The 21,483-nt window shown below is 35.7% G+C and overlaps 1 protein-coding gene across 3 annotated transcripts in view; it reads right to left on the bottom strand.

Moving 5' to 3' along the window:
- The window catches only part of GLCE (glucuronic acid epimerase), a 115,317-nt gene that overhangs the window by 48,959 nt on the left and 44,875 nt on the right, over nucleotides 1–21,483 (bottom strand). The window lies entirely within an intron of this gene.

Genomic DNA, 21,483 nt, shown 5'->3' with positions numbered 1-21,483 from the left:
TGGATGGAACTGGAGGGTGTTATGCTGAGTGAAATAAGTCAATCAGAGAAAGACATGTATCATATGACCTCACTGATATGAGGAATTCTTAATCTCAGGAAACAAACTGAGGGTTGCTGGAGCGGTGGGGGGTGGGAGGGATGGGGTGGCTGGGTGATAGACATTGGGGAGGGTATGTGCTATGGCAAGTGCTGTGAATTGAGCAAGACTGTTGAATCACAGATCTGTACCTCTGAAACAAATAATGCAATATATATTAAGAAAAAAAAAGAAGAAGATAGCAGGAGGGGAAGAATGAAGGGGGGGTAATCGGAGGGGGAGACCAACCATGAGAGACGATGGACTCTGAAAAACAAACTGAGGGTTCTAGAGGGGAGGGGGGTGGAGGGATGGGTTAGCCTGGTGATGGGTATTAAAGAGGGCACGTTTTGCATGGAGCACTGGGTGTTATGCACAAACAATGAATCATGGAACACTACATTCAAAACTAATGATGTAATGTATGGTGATTAACATAACAATAAAAAATTTTAAAAAACAACAAAATGGTGTTAACTACATGCCTATCAATAATTAAGTATAAAAGGACTAAACGCTCCAACCAAAACACAAAGAGGACTGAATAAATAAAAAATAAAATCTGTCTATATGCTGCCTACAAGAGACTCATTTCAGACCTAAAAACACATAAAGCCTGAAAGTGAAGGGATGGAAAGATACTCCATGCAAATGGAAAAGAAAAAAAAAAGCTGGGGGAGTAATATCTACATGAGACAAAACAGACTTTAAAACAAACACTGTAACAACAGCCAAATAAAGGCATTACTTAATGATAAACATGCAATCTTCCCAGACGGAATCAGGAAGAAACAGAAAATTTGAACAGATTACTAGTTTTAAAATTGAAACAAACAAAAGTCTAGGACCAGATGGCTTCACAGGTGAATTCTACCAAATATTTAAAGAGTAAATACCTATCCTTTTCAAACTATTTCCAAAAAAAGTGGAAGAGAAAGAAATGCTACCAAATTCATTCTATGGGGCCAGCATCACCCTGGCACCAAAACCAAAGACACTACAAAAAAAGAAAATTATAGGTCCATATTCCTGATGAACATAGATACAAAAATCCTCAACAAAATATTACCAAACCAAATTCAACAATACATTAAAAGGATCATTCACCACCATCAAATGGGATTTATTCCAGAGATGCAACATGGTTCAATATCTACAAATCAATGTGATACACCACATTAACAAAACAAAGGACAAAACCCATATAGGTATCTCAAGTAGATGCAAAAAAAGCATCTGACAAAATTCAACACCCCTTCATAATAAAAACTCTCAACACAATAGGTATAGAGGAAAAGTACCTCAACATAATAAAGGCTATATATGACAAGCCTACAGCTAACATCATACTCAATGGTGAAAAGCTGGAAGATTTTCCTCTAAGGTCAAAAACAAGACAAGAATGCCCACTCTCACCACTTTTATTCAACATAATACTGGAAGTCCTAGCCACAGCAAGAAAAAGAAATAAAAGGCATCCAAATTGGTAAGGAAGAAGTAAAACTGTCACTACCTGCAGATGACATATTATATATAGAAAACCCCAAAGACTCCACCAAAAACCCATTAGAACTAATATATAAATTCAGAAAAGTTGCAGGATACAAAATTAATATACAGAAATTTGTTGTGTTTCTAGACATTAATAACAAAGTGGCAGAACATTCTTATTTACACTTGCATCAAAAAGAATAAAATACCTAGCAATAAATTTAACCAAGGCAGAGAAAGACCTGTACTCTGAAAACTATGACACCGATGAAAGAAACTGAAAATGCCACAAGTGGAAATATATACCATGTCCATGGGTTGGAAGAATATTGTTAAAATGTCCACTACCCAAAGTAATCTACAGATTTAATGCAATCCCTATCGAAATTCCAACAGCATTTTTCACAGAACTAGAACAAATAATCCTAAAAATTGACTAATGATGTAATGTATGGTGATTAACATAACATAATAATAAAAAAAAAAATTGTTAGGGGAACCACAAAAGACCCCAAGCAGCCACAGCAATCTTGAGAAAGAAGAACAAGGCTGGAGGTATCACACACCCACATTTCAAACTATACTACAAAGCTACAGTTATCAGAAGTGTACAGTACTGGCACAAAAAGAGACACATACATCAGTGGGACAGAAGAGAGAGCCCAGAAACAAACCCATGCTTATATGGCCAATTAATCTTCAATAAAGGAGGCAAGAATACACAATGGGGAAAAGACAGACTTTTCAATAAACGGTGTTGAGAAAATTGAACAGGTACAAGCAAAAGAATGAAACTGGACCACTTTCTTACGCCATACACAAAAATAAACTCAAAATGGATTAAAGACCTAAATGTAAACCTGAAACCATAATACTCCTAAAAGAAAACAGACAACAAGCTCTTAAACATTGGTCTTATTTATATTTTTTTGGACCTGTTCTTCAGGCTAGGGCAACAAAAGCAAAAATAAACAATTGCAACCACACCAAACTAAAACGCTTTTTCACAGTGATGGAAAGCATCAACAAAATGTAAAGACAATCTACTGAATGGAAGAAAATATTTGCAAATGATATTCTAATAAGGGATTAATACCCAAAACATATAAAGAATTCATATGAATTATCAATACCAAAAAAACCCACAATTTGATTAAAAACTGAGCAGTGGGCCTGAATAGACGTGTTTCCAAAGAAGACACACAGATAGCCAGCAGACATATGAAAAGATGCTCAACACCACTAATCATCAGGGAAATGCAAATCAAAACCATACTGAGATATCACCTCACAGCTGTCAGAATAGCTAGTATAAAAAAAAAAAAACCACAAAAACAAGAAATAACAAATGTTAGTGAGAAACAAATGTAGAGAAAAGAGAACCCTCAAGCACTGTTGGTGGAATTGTAAATTGGTGCAGTCAGCATGGAAAACAGTATGGAGGTTTTTCAAAAAACTAAAAGTAGAAACACTATATGATACTACTTCTGGGTAATTCCCCTCTCAAAATGAAAAAGCTAATTCAAAAAGATACATGTGCTCCTATGTTCACTGCAGCATTATTTACAATAGCCAAGACAGGGAAGCAACCTAATTGTCCACTGATACATGAATGAATAAAAAAGATATGGTATACATATACAATGAAATATTACTCAGCCATAAATAAACAATGAAATCTTGCCTTTGCAACAACATGGATGTACCCAGAAGGTATCATATAAAGTGAACTTTGTCAAGGAAAGAAATACTGTATGATTTCATTCATATATAGAAACTAAAAAAATAAATGAACAAACAAAACAAACGGATTCATAGATACAGAGAAAAAATGGGTGGCTGCAAGAGGGGAGAAAGGTGCAAGGTGGGCAAAATAGGTGAAGGGGATTAAGAGGTACCAAGTTCCAGTTATAAAATAAGTCAGTTGACAATACTGTAAAGTACAACACGGAGAACAGAGTCAATAATATTGTAATAATTTTGTTTGGTGACAGATGGTAACTACACTTATCATGGTGAACATTTTTTTTAAGATTAAAAAAAAAATCTCCACTGAACATGGAGTCTGACATGGGGCTCGATCTCACAATCCTGAGATCATGACCTGAGCCAAAATCAAAAGTCAAACACTTAACCAACTGAGCCACCCAGGTGCCCCAACATGAGACTTTTTAAAATAACTTTATGCCAATGGATTTGAAAATTTAGGTGAAATGGACAAATCCTTAGGAAAATAGATATTAAAACTTACAAAAGGGTGCCTGGCTGGCTCAGTCGGTCAAGCATCCAACTCTGATTTCGGCACAAGTCATGGTCTCAGCGTTGTGCAATCAAGCCCCACACATCAGACTCTGTGCTCAACAGAATCTTTGTAAAACCAAAATGAATAAATAAGTATATAAATAAAGAAACAGACTCAGGTAATGCTTTTACATCATCTACTTAATATTATAATATACTTTGCCCTAAAATATAACAAAAGTGGGATGCCTGGGTGGCTCAGCTCATTAAGCATCTTCCTTCAGCTCAGATCATGATCCCAAAGTCCTGAGGTCAAGTCCTGCAAGCTCCTTGCTCAGCAGGCGGCCTGCTTCTCCCTCTGCCTCTGCCTGCTGCTCCCCCTGCGTGTGCTCTCTCTCTCTGACAAATAAATAAAATCTTTTAAAAAATAAAATATAGAAGAAATAATGAATTCTGGAGTTTTTCCTTACCAAATATCAACTAATATTTAGCACTTTAAAAAAAAAAAGTCTATAATTTAACTGCTTATATATACTGAAACAATTTCCCATACAATTTTATCATATTTGAAATGTTTTCTATATTTATGGATTTGAGAATTTTAGTATGCTAGAAATAAATACTGAACAACTAATGATTTGCTTATAGATGGATTTACAAATATACAATAAGACCACTAATACAATGAACATGTTAAGAAAAACTCTTACAACTGACAACAATTCTACATATAGTTGTTAATTTTGACAGTATAACATTACTACAGGGTAAAATACCATTAAGATAAAGACAGCTTAATCACTGCACAAATGGAATTTATTGATCTACCATAAAATGAGTTTATTGATCAAACAGTTTAAAGCATTATTTGCAAGCTATACAACAGTTTGTTTTGCAAATGTTATACTAAATATCATTTCTAAGAGTTTAATTAGACTAAAAGGTTACTAGTACTACAAGTGTGAATTTTTGAGATGAATATTTTTACTAAGAGCAATTCATACATGTACTATTTCTGATTCATAGATGATTTTATCTTCAAGAAAGTTATTAATATTGCTAATATCATTAGAGAGTCCTCTTTGAGACATATATTGGAGACTCAATCATTTAATTAGCATTAATGAGTATCCTGCTGGTGGTTCCTTCATATAACATGTATAAAATAAGTCTCCCGAAAGTGAAGCCCCTTAAGATTGAAGAAAACACTACAAAGGTTGAGATAATGTAAGTCTTATCTAATATTAGTTTCTCTCCAAGAGGCTTAAAACTTCAGAGAGATTTTCTAATACTTTTCATTATTTTTCTAATTTTAGGAGAGGCAGTATAGTATAATGGATAAGCATTGACTTTTAGCTCAAAAAAACAAAGGTTCAAATTCTGACTCTGCCACTACCAGCTGTGTTACCTTGGGTAAATTTTCTTTATTTGTAAAATGTGGGTAATCATACATACCATGTAGGCTAATTGTGAGGACCAAGTTAAATAACATGGAAATAAAAGCACCTGGTTTGGAGTCAACCAAAGAACAGCTGCTCAAAAGAAGTTAAACTCCATACTTCCTCAATTCCCCAAATTCAGAAATGGTGATTGGGATGCCTGGTGGCTCAGGCAGTTGGGCACCCAACTCTTGATTTCAGCTGGGGTGGTGAGACTGAGCCCCACTTTGGGCTCCACGCTCAGTGGGGAGTCTGCTTGGGATTCTCTCTCTCCCTCTGCCCCTCCCCGCATTTGCACACACGCTCTTTCAAATAAATCTTAAAAATAAATAAAATCTTGGGAGGCCTGGGTGGCTCAGCCGTTAAGCATCTGCCGGCTCAGGTCATGATCCCAGGGTCCTGGGATCAAGCCCTGCATCAGGCTCCCTGCTTGGTGGGAAGCCTGCTTCTCCCTCTCACACTCTACCTGCTTGTGTTCCCTCTCTCACTATCTCTCTCTTTGTCAAATAATAAATAAAATCTTTAAAATAAATAAATAAATAATAAATAAATAAAATCTTCAAAAAAAAGAAATGATTTCAATACTGGAAGATAAAACTGATATTGTCAACTGTCATACATGCACAACTGCTTTGTGGCTGCCCCTTCTTGGGCTCTAAAGAATACTCAACCAAAGTCACAAAGTTCACCTTCCTAGTCTTCTATAAAAAAGGAAGAAGGTACCATCAACACATTAGAAAACACCCCTCTTCCTCTTTTTTCCCTGCTGTTCAGGAAAATGGAAGAAGGAAATAAAATATATTTATAGCACAAATATATATAGTACTTTTTTTCCCTTTCACAAGGCTACTTTGTGTTACCCATAACTTATTTACAAAGAGAGCCTGAAAAGGTAGGTCAATATAAGTTATATACAGTGACCAGAGCAGCCACTACAGAAAGGTCTATATTTTCCAATTTAAAATTTGCTGTTTTTTTTTTTTTTTTTTTTAATTCCTTCTGACAGGGACACATGGGTGGCTCAGTTGGTTAAGTGTCTGCCTTCAGTTCAGGTCATGATCCCATGGCCCTGGGACCGAGCACCATGTCAGGCTCCCTGCTCAGTGGTGAGTCTGCTTCTCCCTCTCCCTTTGCCGCTCTTCTTGCTTTTGCTCACTCACTGTTAAATAAATAAAATCTTTAAATAAATAAAAATAAATAAATAAAATTTGTTGGTTTGAATTCAGGCTGCCATGATCATAATAGTAACAACCAACCTGGTTTCAGCCAATAGAATCAGTAATGTAATCACACTATGAAACAGGATATTTAAAGAGACTCATTCTAAAGCAGACAAGAAAGTCATCTTCCCATTTGTAATGACTTCTAATATTATTTTCATAATCTGAATATGTAAATAAAATATTCCTTAAGCTGGCGTTCTCCTGCTGAAATTGGGAATAACTTACTTTGTTAACTAGAATCCATACCAACAGAATCAAATCCTAATTACCCAAGTGATGTGACGTGACAGGAATGTTGTCCTTTAAGGCTTATATTTTAAGCATACATTTTATGTAATATATTAAGTTCTCAAAAGGACTTTACATAGCAAACAAACAGAAAAATCTATTTAAATAACTTGGCATCCCTGCACATAGCCTAATAGATTAAATTAAACATAGGCCTTTACAAAACAGAAACAGTAAATATAAAGCTCCAATAGGATAAAAATCACTCACTAAAACTTTATATCTTCATTTCATTCTGATAGAAGCCAAATTTAAACTAAAAACTCAGTTACTGAATTATAGGGCTTTTTGGCAGTAGTCTTTGAAATGCAAGAAAGTAGAAGATGAGTATTCCACACATTTTCATTAATTCAGTTCAATGAAGCAACATCATATTTTCAAGCTGTCAATTTAAATGTTTATGTAAATTGGGGCAAATTTAAAAACATTCATTTCTACTCTCTTTCACCTAATATTAACTGATTAGTTATAAGAATATAACAAAGGCTGAATACATTGACAAACATCCCAAGAAAGTATCAGGTTTGCTTGTTCATTTGATAGTCAAAGGGGAAAAAGATCTCACTAAAGACCCTAAGATTTCTTTTTCTACAGTGACATTTGTCAATCCAAAGCAACCTCTAGCACTAACAGAATTTCTTACATTTTCCCTTGCCTTGCAAGTGTATTTAGTCACAGATGTAATCTATGAAGATTCTTATAAAGCAATCTAGCTTTAGACAATAATGAAATTATCATTCAAATACTCAGCTATATAAAAACTTATATTCATTCCACTATAAGTACAGAAAGCCAAAACTGATATATGGAAATGTGTATTTATTATAAAATATAGCTAAATAGAGATGATAGCAACTAATTCAATCAAAACTATATTGGAAAAGACTCTACCCACCTGGTTGATCAAAAAAGAAGAAAATCAAGAGAAATAAAAGGGACCAGCTACCCATTCACAAACATGGATTGCATATTAACATTATTAGTCATTTAAGAAATGCAAATTAAAACCACTATACATATATTAGAACAGAAAAGACAAGGGCGCCTGGGTGGCTCAGTTGGTTAAGCGACGGCCTTTGGCTCAGGTCATGATCCTGGAGTCCCGGGATCGAGTCCCACATCAGGCTTCCTGCTCAGCAGGGAGTCTGCTTCTCCCTCTGACCCTCTTCCCTCTTGTGCTTTCTATCTCTCATTCTCTCTCTGAAATAAATAAATAAAATCTTAAAAAAAAAAAGAACAGAAAAGACAAAAACAAACTGATAATACCCATGGGTTGAAGAGGATACAGAGCAATAGGAACTCTCATACTCTGGTGGTAAGAATGCAAAATTGTATAGCCACTTAGAAAAAAGTTAGGCAGTTTCTTAGAAAACTGAATATATACTTAAAGTCCATAATCCCACTCCTAAGTATTTACCCAAGTGAAAACAAAACCAAAATCAAAACCAAAATCCACACACAAAAAATGCCAAAAAAAACCACAAAACAACCCTTCATGTAAATGTAATAGCTTTATTCGTAATTGCCCAAAGCTGGAAACAGCCCAGATGTCTCTCAACAGGTAAATGGATAAACAAACTCTGGTATGCTACAATGGAATGCTACATGGCAATAAAAAGGAACAAACTAGTGATTTATACAATAGATAAATGAATATTAAATGCATTTTATTAAATGAAAGAAACAGGTCCTAAGAGGCTACACATTATGAGAGTCCATTTATACGAAATTCTGGGAAACGCTAATTAAAGGCATAAGTACTTGCTAGGCTTTGGGAGATACCAATACTAGTACTGATCCTAATCCAGAGAATAAAATGAAAATCCATGAGTGTGTATGGATATAAATAAATTATTAAATAAAATAAATCAATGTGGGGAAGGACAACTTTTTCTTACAGAATTATAATTAATAAATGTAGAAGGAGTGGAATAGATAAATCAATCACCATCAAAACATCAGACTAATCACTGCTTCAGGCAAGATCCACCAATCAATGCTAAAATTAGTGGCCAAATTTTTAAAAAGAAACAGGATATTTGTGTAACTTCAAAGTATTTTCACCAAAATATTTATTAAGGGAAAAACAGTAACTTTACAGTGGAAAAATCTAGCAGACACCTCCATAACCAGGTGATAAAGGTTAATAAAATCACCAGCAATGAGACATGCTGACATCACATAACCCCTGATTATCATATGCTGAGAAGGACACATCACCTCTCTGGCATTCTTTTCCAAAATCTCTAAGTTCATTTTAACCATGAGAAAACCACACTGAATGACATTCTACAAAGGTCTACCTGACCAGTCATCTTCCAAAGTGTGAATGAAAGATAAGCAAAGACTGAGGAACTCTCAATGATTGGAGGAAACGAAGGAAATATAACAAATAAATGTAATGTGGGATTCTGGAAAAAGAACATTAGTGGAAACATTGGTGAAATTCTAATCAAGTCCATAGTTTAGTAGTCTATGTTGATTAGTTTTGATCACTGTACCAAGGCTGCATAATATGTTAACATTAGGGAAAGCTGAGTGAATATAGAAAAACTATATACTATCTTTAGAATGTATTTCTACATCTAAAATTATTCTAAAGTAACAAGTTGTTTTAAAAAGGGGGAATCTTGGGGGCGCCTGGGTGGCTCAGTCTGTTGAACGGCTGCCTTCAGCTCAGGTCATGGTCCTGGGGTCTTGGGATTGAGCCCCACATCTGGCTCCCTGCTCAGTGGGGAGCCTGTTTCTCCCTCTCCATATGCCTGCCACTCTGCCTGCTTGTGCTCTCTGTCAAATAAGTAGATAAAATCTTAAAAAAAAAAAGGGGGGGAATCTTAAAAAAAATAATAGCCTTTATTCCTCTCTTTCAAAAGTATGTATACCTTCCTTGGTAGCAAATTTTGTGAATAAAATTTAAGAGTTTATTTGGTAGAAAATAAAATATGTATAAAGAAAGGACTTAAAAAATATATCACTTAAAGTTTAAGAAAATCCCATAGTGATCAATTAAAGTAACATGTTTTTGCATTATCTCCTGTGAGGATAATCCTTAAAGGCTCATTTCCGTATTAGTTTCTTTACTGCCCTAAAGACTATACAATGACATTGATCAGGGTCTATGAAATTAAAAATCTGACCGAATGTTTGTGTCCCCCAGAAATTCATATTGAAATCCTAACCCCCAATGTGATGGTACTTGGAGGTGGGGCCTTTGGGAGGTGATCAGGTCATGAGGGGAGAGCCCTCATGAATGAGATTAGTGTGCCCTTATAAAGGAGGCCCCAGAGAGCTCCCTCACCCCTTCCACTATGTGAGACACAGCAAAAAAACAGATGTCTATGAACCAGAAAGCAAGTCCTTACTAGAAACTAAATCTGCTGGCACTGATCTTGAACTTCCCAGTTCAAGTTCACAGATCTTGAAATTCTATAGTTTATAAGCTATCCAGCTTTTGTTATTTTGTTATAACAGCCCAAATGGACTAAGACATTGACATTCAAAAAAAATTCCTAACTAATCCACCCAAGCCCTTTCTTATCCAGACATATATAACTCTAAAAAGCAGGAAGCATATTCAATTTAAAGAAGAAAATCTGTCTGTCTTCAACACACATATCTAACTGCAGTAATAATGTCAAATTAGCAATGACTCAGTAGCCGATTTTTTTTTTAAAGATTTTATTTGTTTATCTGACAGAGAGAGAGACAGTGAGAGAGAGAACACAAGCAGGGGGAGTGGGGGAGGGAGAAGCAGGCTCTTGCCAAGCAGGGAGCCCAATGTGGGGCTCGATTCCAGGACCTTTAGATCATGACCTGAGCCGAAGGCAGACGCTCAACGACTGAGCCACCCAGGCGCCCCCAGTAGCTGATTTTTAAAATGAAATATTTTATGTTGACCTAGAAAAAACTAACTAATCTAAGTTTGTATGGAAGGACCACAACAAAACATAAATCAGGGAAGTTAAAAAAGAAAAGACATCTTCAGATATGATTTTGATAGAAGCAAAAAGCTTTAGTAGTACTTTCTTATATCATCCATCATTTAAAAGGGAATTCTTATTCATAAGTCTCAGTCTATGAATCAGATAGGTACTTTCCAAACCAATTCAGTTTAGACCACAGCTAAACATGCTAATACTAAGGTGGCCTCATTCACATGTTCAAGCTACCAAGAGTCCCATCAATTCTTCTGTAGCCTTATTTTATCCAACTTTCATAATTCAAATATATAAGTACTCTAATAGAGAGGCTTTAAATCTATATTGATTTAAATGTAAAATGACAATATAAAATAATACAAAATACATTTTTCAGATAAATTTCTAGATTTCCTCCTTTAAAATGCAAATTTTTAAAAGTTTTAAATTCACTTTATAAAAACACAAGATACCTCACACAAGTCTATTAGAAAGCTAAATGTATCTCAGCTTCATGCATGATATGAGACTTTTTCAAATCAAATAGTTATGATGTAAAGATTTTAGAAACTTACTTTATTTTGTTAATATTACCTAGAAATTAGCAAAAAATAATTTATTTTTCAGATTTTGTTTCAGAAAAAAGAGAAATTCCTTTATATGATATTGCCTGGAAATTCTAATCTATATGTCCACGTGTAAAAAATATGTTTTTCTTTAGTCAAGAGACTCCTGAGCAGGCTAGCAAACATTTTATAAACTGTCTAGGCTCAAATTTTGATTTCTCCTTCTATCTTATGTTTTTTAAATACTCATAATTTTAGGAATCACAAACAGGTATAAGTGATTCAATATAAATTTTAGAAACATAATTCCAACTTTAGCCACTAAAACACAGTTTTATATCAGAATCAATTTTATTTCAATTAAAACTTTATATAATCTAAAATACTTGTGTTACTAGGACAGATATTAAAACACATAATGATTACTTCCAAAATGTTACTAGTTCTGTTTAAATTTCCTAGGAAAGAAAATAATATTAAATACATTTGTGTGAATTTTTTTAGACAGGAAGAAACTTGACCTTTATCACATAAACTTTTACTTTTTTAAATCTAAGCAAAATGAAGACTTCTACTGGAAATAAGGACTTGGCATTTAATTGCTCATAGCTTTGTCTTATTTTTAAAGTCAATTACTTCAGAAAATTAACACCTCTTTCTAAATGATAATCACTAGTTTTCATACCTGACGACACTTACTAATAACTAAAATCAGTTAGCTATCGATTCACATATAATTACACGGCATAGCAAGATACTCTGATTCAGTCAGCAAACTTTTCTTAAAGAGCTAGCTTTTAGGCTTGCAGGCCACAAAGACACTGTTGCAACTAATGAACTTTGCCACTGTGGTGTTAAGGCAGCCACAGACAATATTATAATGAATGGGTGTGACTATGTTCCAATAAAATTCTATTTACCAAAACAGGTGCTGGCCTTTGGGCCATAATTTGCTGACTCCTGCACCAGGCAAACAGATCTGATTATCAATATACAACACCCTCAATAAACAAATAATCACATGTTCCCTCATTTCTGGAAGTTATTATATCCTCTTGTATCTGGAAGTTGTTACATGAAACATTAGTTATTTAAATGGTAAAGGAACCCTGAAAATATTTTGAGGTCAGAATCTCAGGTAGACTGAAAAGTAAAATGTGTTAGTAAAGCACACATTAAAATATAAGTTTAAAAATATATAGTGGGGGTATGATTAATTTTACTAAGCAATCTTACCTTAATCAAATGAAAGAATCTAAACTTTGTTACATGTCTGGTTTCATACTCAAAATATACTTGATCAAAAATTCAGTTTCTTGTCAAATTCCTAGAGAAATAAAATTTATAACTTTTAAGTAAGGTTCTAGTGCCAGATAAAATGGGGTAATCATACTCCAACCTGTCTCTCCAAGTCAAGGTAGCTACAAGACCTGGATAGAACACATGGAAGAGCTACTTCAGAACTTTGAGAAGTTAAAATAGGAAGCGCACAGGTTGGGTAGGAAGACCAGAATTTGAAGTACCACTGAAACATCATTTTCCAGTATGCAACCTCCAGTTCAGGTATCCTACAGCCCCAAACCTGGAAGTGGACATTAGTACAGAGAAAACTTCAGTAAAAGCTGTCTAGTGCTGGCTCTAGGAGAGGGAAAGGGAACTTCTACTCAAAGAAAGTGTGGAAATCCCTCCCCCATTCTCTCAAGCTCAGAATCCTAAAACTCTGAGGAAGGGGAAACCTTCCTCTCTGATTAGAGGAGCTGTGGTCCAAAGAGGATGTGGTGAATCCCTGTTTGCTTTTTCTCTGTTGTTCTGCCACCTGGCCCTGGATATGGGCACAGTTGTAGGGAATGCAATCTTTTCTCATGTAATGGACGAGAATGGGCACAGTTGTAGGGAATGCACATTAGAGATGAATAAATAAAGCTTTCTGGTCAGAGAATAGAAAAGATAGCCCCAGGGAATCAGAAATTACTGGGAGATCCCAGAAAAGGAGGAGTTTAGGAAAGCAATGCTTCAAGTTGTTTATGAACTCCCAGGCTCACCCTCAAGCAGCCCATGGGTGGATCTGACCTGAACAACCACACGTACACTTTGAGACTTGAACTATGATACAGACCACTACCCAAATTCCAGACGGACCCATGTGTGGTGCACATGTAAGACAGATCCAAATAGCATGGCAAAGGCTTTGAAAATTGAACTAATGTTGTAAACACAACCCACAGGAACTGGCAGTCTTAGCCTAACGGGGTTATTTGCCTACTAAAACAAATATATCAACATTCTGCATAGGATTTGAACGTATCATAACATACCAAACTGTCCAGAATATAACCCAAAATTACTTGGCAAATGAAGAAACAGGAAAATCTCAACTTACATGAGAAAAGATGCCTACACCAAGAAACCACAGACACTGGAACTATCTGAGGAAGATATTAAAGATATGAGAACAACCATTATAGAATGCTTCACCAAGCAAGAGCAAACATTCTTGAAACAACTGGAAAAATATAAAGTCTCAAAAAAAGAAAAAGAAGATATAAAAAAAGAACTAAATACAAACCTCAGAAGTGAAAAAATACCAATAACCAAAATTAAAAGCTCACTAGATGACCTCAATAGAATAGAGATGACAGGGCACCTGGGTGTCTCAGTACGTTAAGCGTCTGTCTTCAGCTCAGGTCATGATCCCCAACTCCTGGGATAGAGCCCCAAGTCAGCCCCGAGTCCGCTCCCTGCTGAGGGAGCTCTATCCCAGGAGTCTGCTTCTCCCTCTCCCTCTGCCCCTCCCTGCCACTCATACTCTGTTCTCTCACTTGCTTTCTCTCCCTCTCTCTCAAATAAATAAATAGAATCTTAAGAAAAAAAAAAGAATAGAGATGACAAAAGATGAAGTCAATGTACTTAATATAGATGAACTGAAATTACCCAGTGTGAACAACAGAGAAAAAGATTAGAAAAAAATAAAAAAAGAGGAGTGCCCCAGATCCCACATTTGTGACAATAGAATCCAAACAAGAGGGGAGTTTGGTATTTGTTGAATTTGTTGAAAGACAAACTTACAGTTTTAAGAAGCTCAGCAAACTCCCCAAACAGAATAAATACAAAGAAATCCATAACCAGCCACATACTAATAAAATTTCAGAAACTTTAGACAAAAAGTCTTGAAAGCAGCCAGAAAAATTTAGTATTACTTAAAGGGGAAAAGTGTTCAAATGACTGTGAATCTATTTTCAGAACATATGTGGGCCAGAAGGAAGTAGAACATTTTTAAAGTGCTGAAAGAAAAGAACTGTCAACCCAGAATTCCATATCCAGCAAAAGTATCCTTCAGAGATGAAAGTGAAATAAAGACATTCTTAGATGAAGGAAAACTTAAAGAATGTTTTGACAGCAGGAGTGCTTTAAAAGAATTGCTAAAGGAAATTCTTCCAACAGATGGTAAATAATACCATAAGGGAACTTTGAAACATTAGTAAGGAAGAGCAATGTAATTGTCAAATATCTAATTAAATATAATAGACCATTCTCATCCTCTTGAGTTCTTTAAATATGTTTGATAGTTGAAAGCACAAAGTATAACATTGTGTAATAGAGCTTTCAATGAATGTCATACAACATAATATATAACACAACAACAGCATAAAGTGGGTGGGGTGGTAAAGGGGCTGTATGGTGATACAGTTTTTATGTGCCACATGAAGTAGTAAAATTTTGATTCTAAGTAAACTGAAAAGTACATTGTAATCTCTAGAGCAACCACTAAAAAACAAACTGTAAAAACACAATCAACAAATTATAATGGAATACCTAACCCCCCCCCACACACACACAGAGGCACACAAATCAAATACTCCAAAGAAGGCAGGAAAGGGAAAATAGAGAAATAAAAACAGGGGTAACAAATAGAAAAAAAGAATAAGAAAATGGTAGAGGTAAATTCAAATATATCAATAATTACATTAAATATAAAAGATCTAGGGGCGTCTGGGTGGCTCAGTCGTTAAGCATCTGCCTTTGGCTTGGGTCATGGTCCCAGGGTCCTGGGATCGAGCCCCACATCAGGCTCCCTGCTCGGCGGGAAGCCTGCTTCTCCCTCTCCCATTCCCTCTGCTTGTGTTCCCTCTCTCAAATAAATAAAATCTTTAAAAATATATATATAAAAGATCTAAACACACCAACTAAAGGAAAGTAAAAAAAAATAGTAGAAAGAAACATTCTTTAACTATAATAGCATAACTAGTAAGCCACTGCTGTAAGGGGCCAGGAGTCAAGGAAAGTGAGCACCTTTAGAAGGTGGCAAGAAAAAGGAAATAAATTATCCCACTGAGCTTCCAGAAAGAAGTAACAGTCTTGCTGATACCTGGGATATAGCCCAGTGAAACAGGCTTCAAACTTCTGAGCTCCAGAACTTAAGACAATAAATTTGTGCTGTTTAAACCACTGTTTGTGGTAATTTGCTAAAGCAGCAATAGAAAAATAATACACTGGATCATAAAAGAAACCTTTACAAACAAAAAATTTTAAATCATACAAAAGGCTGTTATCTCTAACAAAATTAGACTAGATGCCAATAACAGAAAGATAACAAGACACTCTCCAAAGAGAACGAAATTTCAAAACACACTTGTAAGTAATCTATGGGTTAGAGGGGAAACAAAATATTTTGAACTGAACAAAAATAAAACAACATATCAAAATTTGTGGGATACAGCTAAAGCATTACTTAGAGGATGTTATAGCATTAAATACTTACATTAGAAAAAAGAGTCTAGAATTAATAATCAAAGCTTTCATCTTAAGAGACTAGAAAAAGAAGAGCAAACTAAAAAGTAGAAGGAAGGAAATAATAAAGAACAGGAATCAATGAAATTGAAAAGAACAAATAAATACAGAAAATCAATTAAAACCTAAACCGGCTCTTGGAAAAGATCAATACAGCAAGACTGACAAAGACAAAAAGGGAGAAGACATAAATTCTCAATATCAATACAAATGGGGAGATTTCACAATAGATCATACAAATATTTAAAAAGCAAGGAAATACTGTGAGCAGCTCTATGCACATACACTCAAGAACTCCCTGAAATGACAAACTACAAACATTCACATCCAATAATATGGATAAGCTGCACAGAAGTATCAGATAAATTGAATTTGTAGTTAAAAACTTTCAAAAAAAAAAAAAAAGGAATTCTTCAGGTCCAAATGTCTTCAGTAATGAAATCTACCAAACATTTAAAAAAGAGATAACTCCAGACTGATAAGACTGGCAAGTAAGAAATAAAACTGTCCTGGGCACCTGGGTGGCTCAGTTGGTTAAGCGACTGCTTTCGGCTCAGGTCATGATCCTGCAGTCCCAGGATCGAGTCCCGCATCAGGCTCCCTGCTCAGTGGGGAGCCTGCTTCTCCCTCTGACTCTCCCCCCTCTCATGTGCTCTCTCTCTCACTCTCTCTCTCAAATAAATAAAATCTTTAAAAAAAAAAAAAGAAATAAAACTGTCCTTATTTGCAAATGACATTACTGTCTACACAGAAAATCCCAAGGAATACAAACAAACCCCTCCTGGAACTAATAAATGAAATTATCAAGGTCAACATCAATTATATTTCTATATACTATATAATGAACACTTTGGAACCCCCAATTTTATTTATTTATTTATTTATTAAAGATTTTATTTATTTTTTGACAGAGACACAGCGAGAGAGGGAACACAAGCAGGGGGAGTGGGAGAGGGAGAAGCAGGCTCTCCGCTGAGCAGAGAGCCCAACGTGGGGCACGATCCCAGGACCCTGGGATCATGACCTGAGCCGAAGGCAGACGCTTAACGACTGAGCCACCCAGGCGCCCATCCCCCCAATTTTTAAATAATGCCACTTATAATAGTTCCATAGAAACAAATAACTTAGGTATAAATCTGATAAAACATGTACAGGATCTGTATGCTAAAAACTACAAAATGCTGATGAAGTAAGTCAAAGAAGACATAAGTGAATAGAAGGATATACTGAGTTCACAAACTGGAAAACTCAAAATAGTAAAAATGTCAATTCTCTCCCAAACTGGTCTACAGATTTAACACAATTCCAATCAAAATCCCAGCATTTTTTGCTGTTATAGCAAGCTTATTTTCAAACTAATATGGAAAGGCAAAAAATCTAAAATAGCCAAAACTATTAAAAACAAATATATAAAAAAAGAAAATTGGAGGAACCATATAATCTAATGGAACAGAACAGTGTCCACAAATAGGCTCCACACAAACATGACCAACTGATTTTTAACAAAGGTTCAAAGAAAATACAATGAGAAAAGGATAGCCTTTTTGACAAATTGTGTTGGAACAATTGAGCATCCAAATACAAAGAAAAAAACTGAATTTTTACCTAAACCTCTCACTTCATATAAAAATTAGCTCAAATGGATATGTAAAATATAAAACTATAAAACTTTTTACTCCCCCCTCCCAAGGACAAAATTTCTGTGACCTAGGGCTAGGTAAAGAGTTCTTAGATATGACATCAAAATACAGCCCAATAAGTAAAAAGGGATAAATTGGACTTTATCTAAATTAAAAACTTCTGCTCCAGAAAGTTGTCTAACATAATATAAAGACAAGCTACAGAGAGGGAGATAATTTTTGAAACTTACATATTCAACAAAGAATTTGTATTCCAGAATATATAAAGAACTCTCAAAACTCAACAGGAAGAAAAAATCCAATTTAAATATGAACAAAAAGCACACTGATTAGAATGGCTAAAATTTAAAAATAAACAAAAACATAGCAATAGAAAATGCTGCCACAGATGCAGAGCAATAGGAACTCTCATTCACTGCTGGTGGGAATGAAAAATGGCACAACCACTTGAAAAACAATTTGGTGGTTTCTTATAACGTTAAATTTACACTTACACAACCCAGCAATCAAACTCCTAGATTACTTACTCAAGTGAACTGAAAGCATATTCACACAAAAATCTGTACGTGACTGTTTAATAAAAGCTTTACTCATATCACCAAAAACTGAAGGAACCAAGAAGGTTTTAACAACCTTCAACAGGTTGTTAAAAACAAAAAATGATTAAAGGTAATAATTTAGGTGATACAAATTTTATTTAACATTTTATGAGGTGGATAGTCTCCATTCCAAGAAATGAAAATGGGGCAGAAAACAAGCTTTTACAGGATAAAGAATAAAGAACAAGGAAGAGACAAATGGAAAATATCTGATTGGCTAGGACCCCACAGTCAACCTCATTTGGGGTGAGAAGGCCCAGAGTTGGCCTGGTGTTTGGGGATTGTCTGACTAGAGATCTTGTGTTTTTGGTGAAGTGGAGCTTTTACAGAGACTGTTTTGGTCTACTGATGTGGCACCTGGAGCAGGAGCAGCTCTATCTTGGGCCTAGAAAGTTATTTCAATAAGATGAATGGATAAAACAACTGTGGTAAATCCATACAATAGAATACTCTGCAGGAATAAAAAGGCATCAACTATTTGATTCATAAGACAACATGGAGAAATCTTAAATGCACTTCGCTAAGTGAGAAGTCAGATCCAAAAAGTCACATAGTATATGACTGCACGCATATGACACACTGGAAAAGGCAAAACAGTATGAAAAGAAAAGACATTAGTGGTTATCAGGGATTGGGGAATGTGGGAATGGCTAACTACAAAGCAGGTGTGTGAACTGAGGTGTGGGATGGGTAGTCCTATGGGATTGAGCCCTTAACAGGTGGAATCTGATACAATCTCTAGGTAGATGGTGTCAGAACTTAGTGCAATTTGGTGATTTATAGCAAATACATACATTTGCTCATTCAGATGACCAAAACATATTTCTCATATACATTTGGATTTCATCTGGTTCCTAGCTCACAGTTCCCAAAACCTTTTGTTATATTTGGTCTCTTGGCCTCAGTTCCTATAATCACTTCAGAGCCATAAAGGTGAAATGGGTGTCTTGTTACTTGTAACAAGTCCCTTTCCACCACAACTGGGTTTATGATAATGAGGTGACTTGTAGAAAGTAACTAAGTAAGGATGGAGGCTGGTTTCCAGAAGAACCAACCATGTGATTAGGGGGTTGGAAATTTAGTTCCACCCCGTGAACTTCCAGGGAGGGGAGAGGGACTAGAGTCTGAATCAAGTGCCAATGGCCAATGATTTAATCAATCATGTTTATGTAATGAAACCTCCATAAAAACACAACAGGAAGGGTTTCAGAGAACTTCTAGGTGGTGAATATGTGGGCATTTGGAGAGTAGTGTGCTCTTAGAGGGCATGGAAGCTTTGTACCCTTTTCCCATACCTTGCCCTAGGCATATCTTCCATCTGGCTGTTCCTAAGTTATATACTTTTTAATAAGCCAATAATCTAGTAAGTTAAATGTTTCTTTGAGTTCTGTAAACCGTCTAGCAAATTAATCAAACCCAAGGAGGGGGGGGTCATTGGAACTTCTGATCGATAGCTGGTGGGTCAGAATCACTGGTGACAATCTGAGCTTGCAACTGGTATATGAACTGAGGTACGGAGTGCACAGTCATATGGGACTGAGCCCTTAACTGATTCTATCTCTGAGTAGATGGTGTCAGAATTTAGTTGAATTGTAGGACATCCAGCTTGTGTACAAGAGAACTGCTTGTTGGCGTGGGGAACTCCTCTGTCCTCTACATGCACACATATACAGGGTGTAACTGGGTCCATAACTTTTTTTTTTTTTTAAGATTTTATTTATTTATTTGACAGAGAGAGACACAGCAAGAGAGGGAAAAGAAGCAGCGGGAGTAGGAGAGAGAGAAGCAGGCTTCCCACTGAGCAGGGAACCCAATGCAGGGCTCGATCCCAGGATGCTGGGATCATGACCTGAGCCGAAGGCAGACGCCTAATGACTGAGCCACCCAGGCACCCCTGTAACTGGGTCCAGAACCTTTTAACAGGAGAATATTCAGTGTGATGAAAACTGTCTGTATGGTACTGGCATAGTGGATAATGACCCTGTGCATTTGTCAAAACCCATAGAACTGTACATTGCAAAAAGTTAACGTTAAGGTATGCAAATTTTTAAAAATCAACTAAGACGGTAGGGAAATTTTAAGATAGAATGCAGTCTGTGACAAATGAATGTGACTGTATTGCAAATGAATGGCAGAACCCCACTGAAGACGTTGGAAGGAAAATGAGCTGACCTAAGTAACTTTGGAAAACAATGTTTTAAATGGAAACTTTAAGGCTAAATACAAAAGGACCCATACATAAACACTGTACTCTAGTTGGTAAATTTATTTCTCATGGGAGTAACGGTTATTCTAAATTTAGTTTTTACATGTAAACTGGCGTGGAACAAATAAGTAAATATGCCAGGTTTCTCATTCTCAGAGAAGTCAGAAGTTAAGCAAAAAGGAGAAGGCTAGAATGAACCTTATGGTACTGGAGCAGAGTCACAGACGTTGGTATGAACTTAACATATATACTGTTTAATACATAATACAGATGGATAAATACAGAAACAATTATAATGTGTACAGACACACGGATTAGCATACAGATGTATAACTGCCACCTCTATCCTCTGAAAAGGCCTAGAAACAGTGACACCCCATAGTAAGGAGTACATCCAGCACCCAGACACTGGTCTCTAAACACAATTCTCCAATACAAGAAGCCAGAGCTCAGAGAAATGAATGATTCTAGGAATAGGGTGGAGAAAATACAAGATAAGTTTGGAGTATCTTGTAGTGCCAGAAAGTAAGACAGTACTCAAAAAATGTCAAAGGGATACAGGGTTCAACAATGAAATAATTTTAGCAACAAAATAAATAACACAGCATTCATTGGATTATAAGCCAATGTATAAAAGAAGTATACATAATGACCTAAATGAATGAACGAATTAATTAATGAATGAAAGGTAAGGGACAAACTTCTTTACGGAAGAATTCCTAATAATATACGTAGACAGACCCTCATCCATAAAATGAAATCATCACCCCACCTCCTTGAATGCAGGCTAGAATTAGTGATTCATTTCCAAAGAACAAATGACAGAAAGAAAGAAATAATAACTTTACAGTGTAGAAACCTAGCAAACACTACCTTAACCAAGTGATATTATCATACACGCCCTGATATGATGTGACACAAGAAGGGTACTTCACTGTCATAACTTTGATATTCTTCCCTAAAACCCTTAACCTCAGTCTAGTCAGAAGAAAACATTAAACACAAAT

Source organism: Zalophus californianus, chromosome 6 (genome assembly GCF_009762305.2).
Source record: "Zalophus californianus isolate mZalCal1 chromosome 6, mZalCal1.pri.v2, whole genome shotgun sequence".
In the NCBI taxonomy this organism is placed as follows: Eukaryota; Metazoa; Chordata; class Mammalia; order Carnivora; family Otariidae; genus Zalophus; species Zalophus californianus.
The sequence above is the reverse complement of the archived record's forward strand: the minus strand, read 5'-3'. Positions and strand labels throughout refer to the sequence as shown.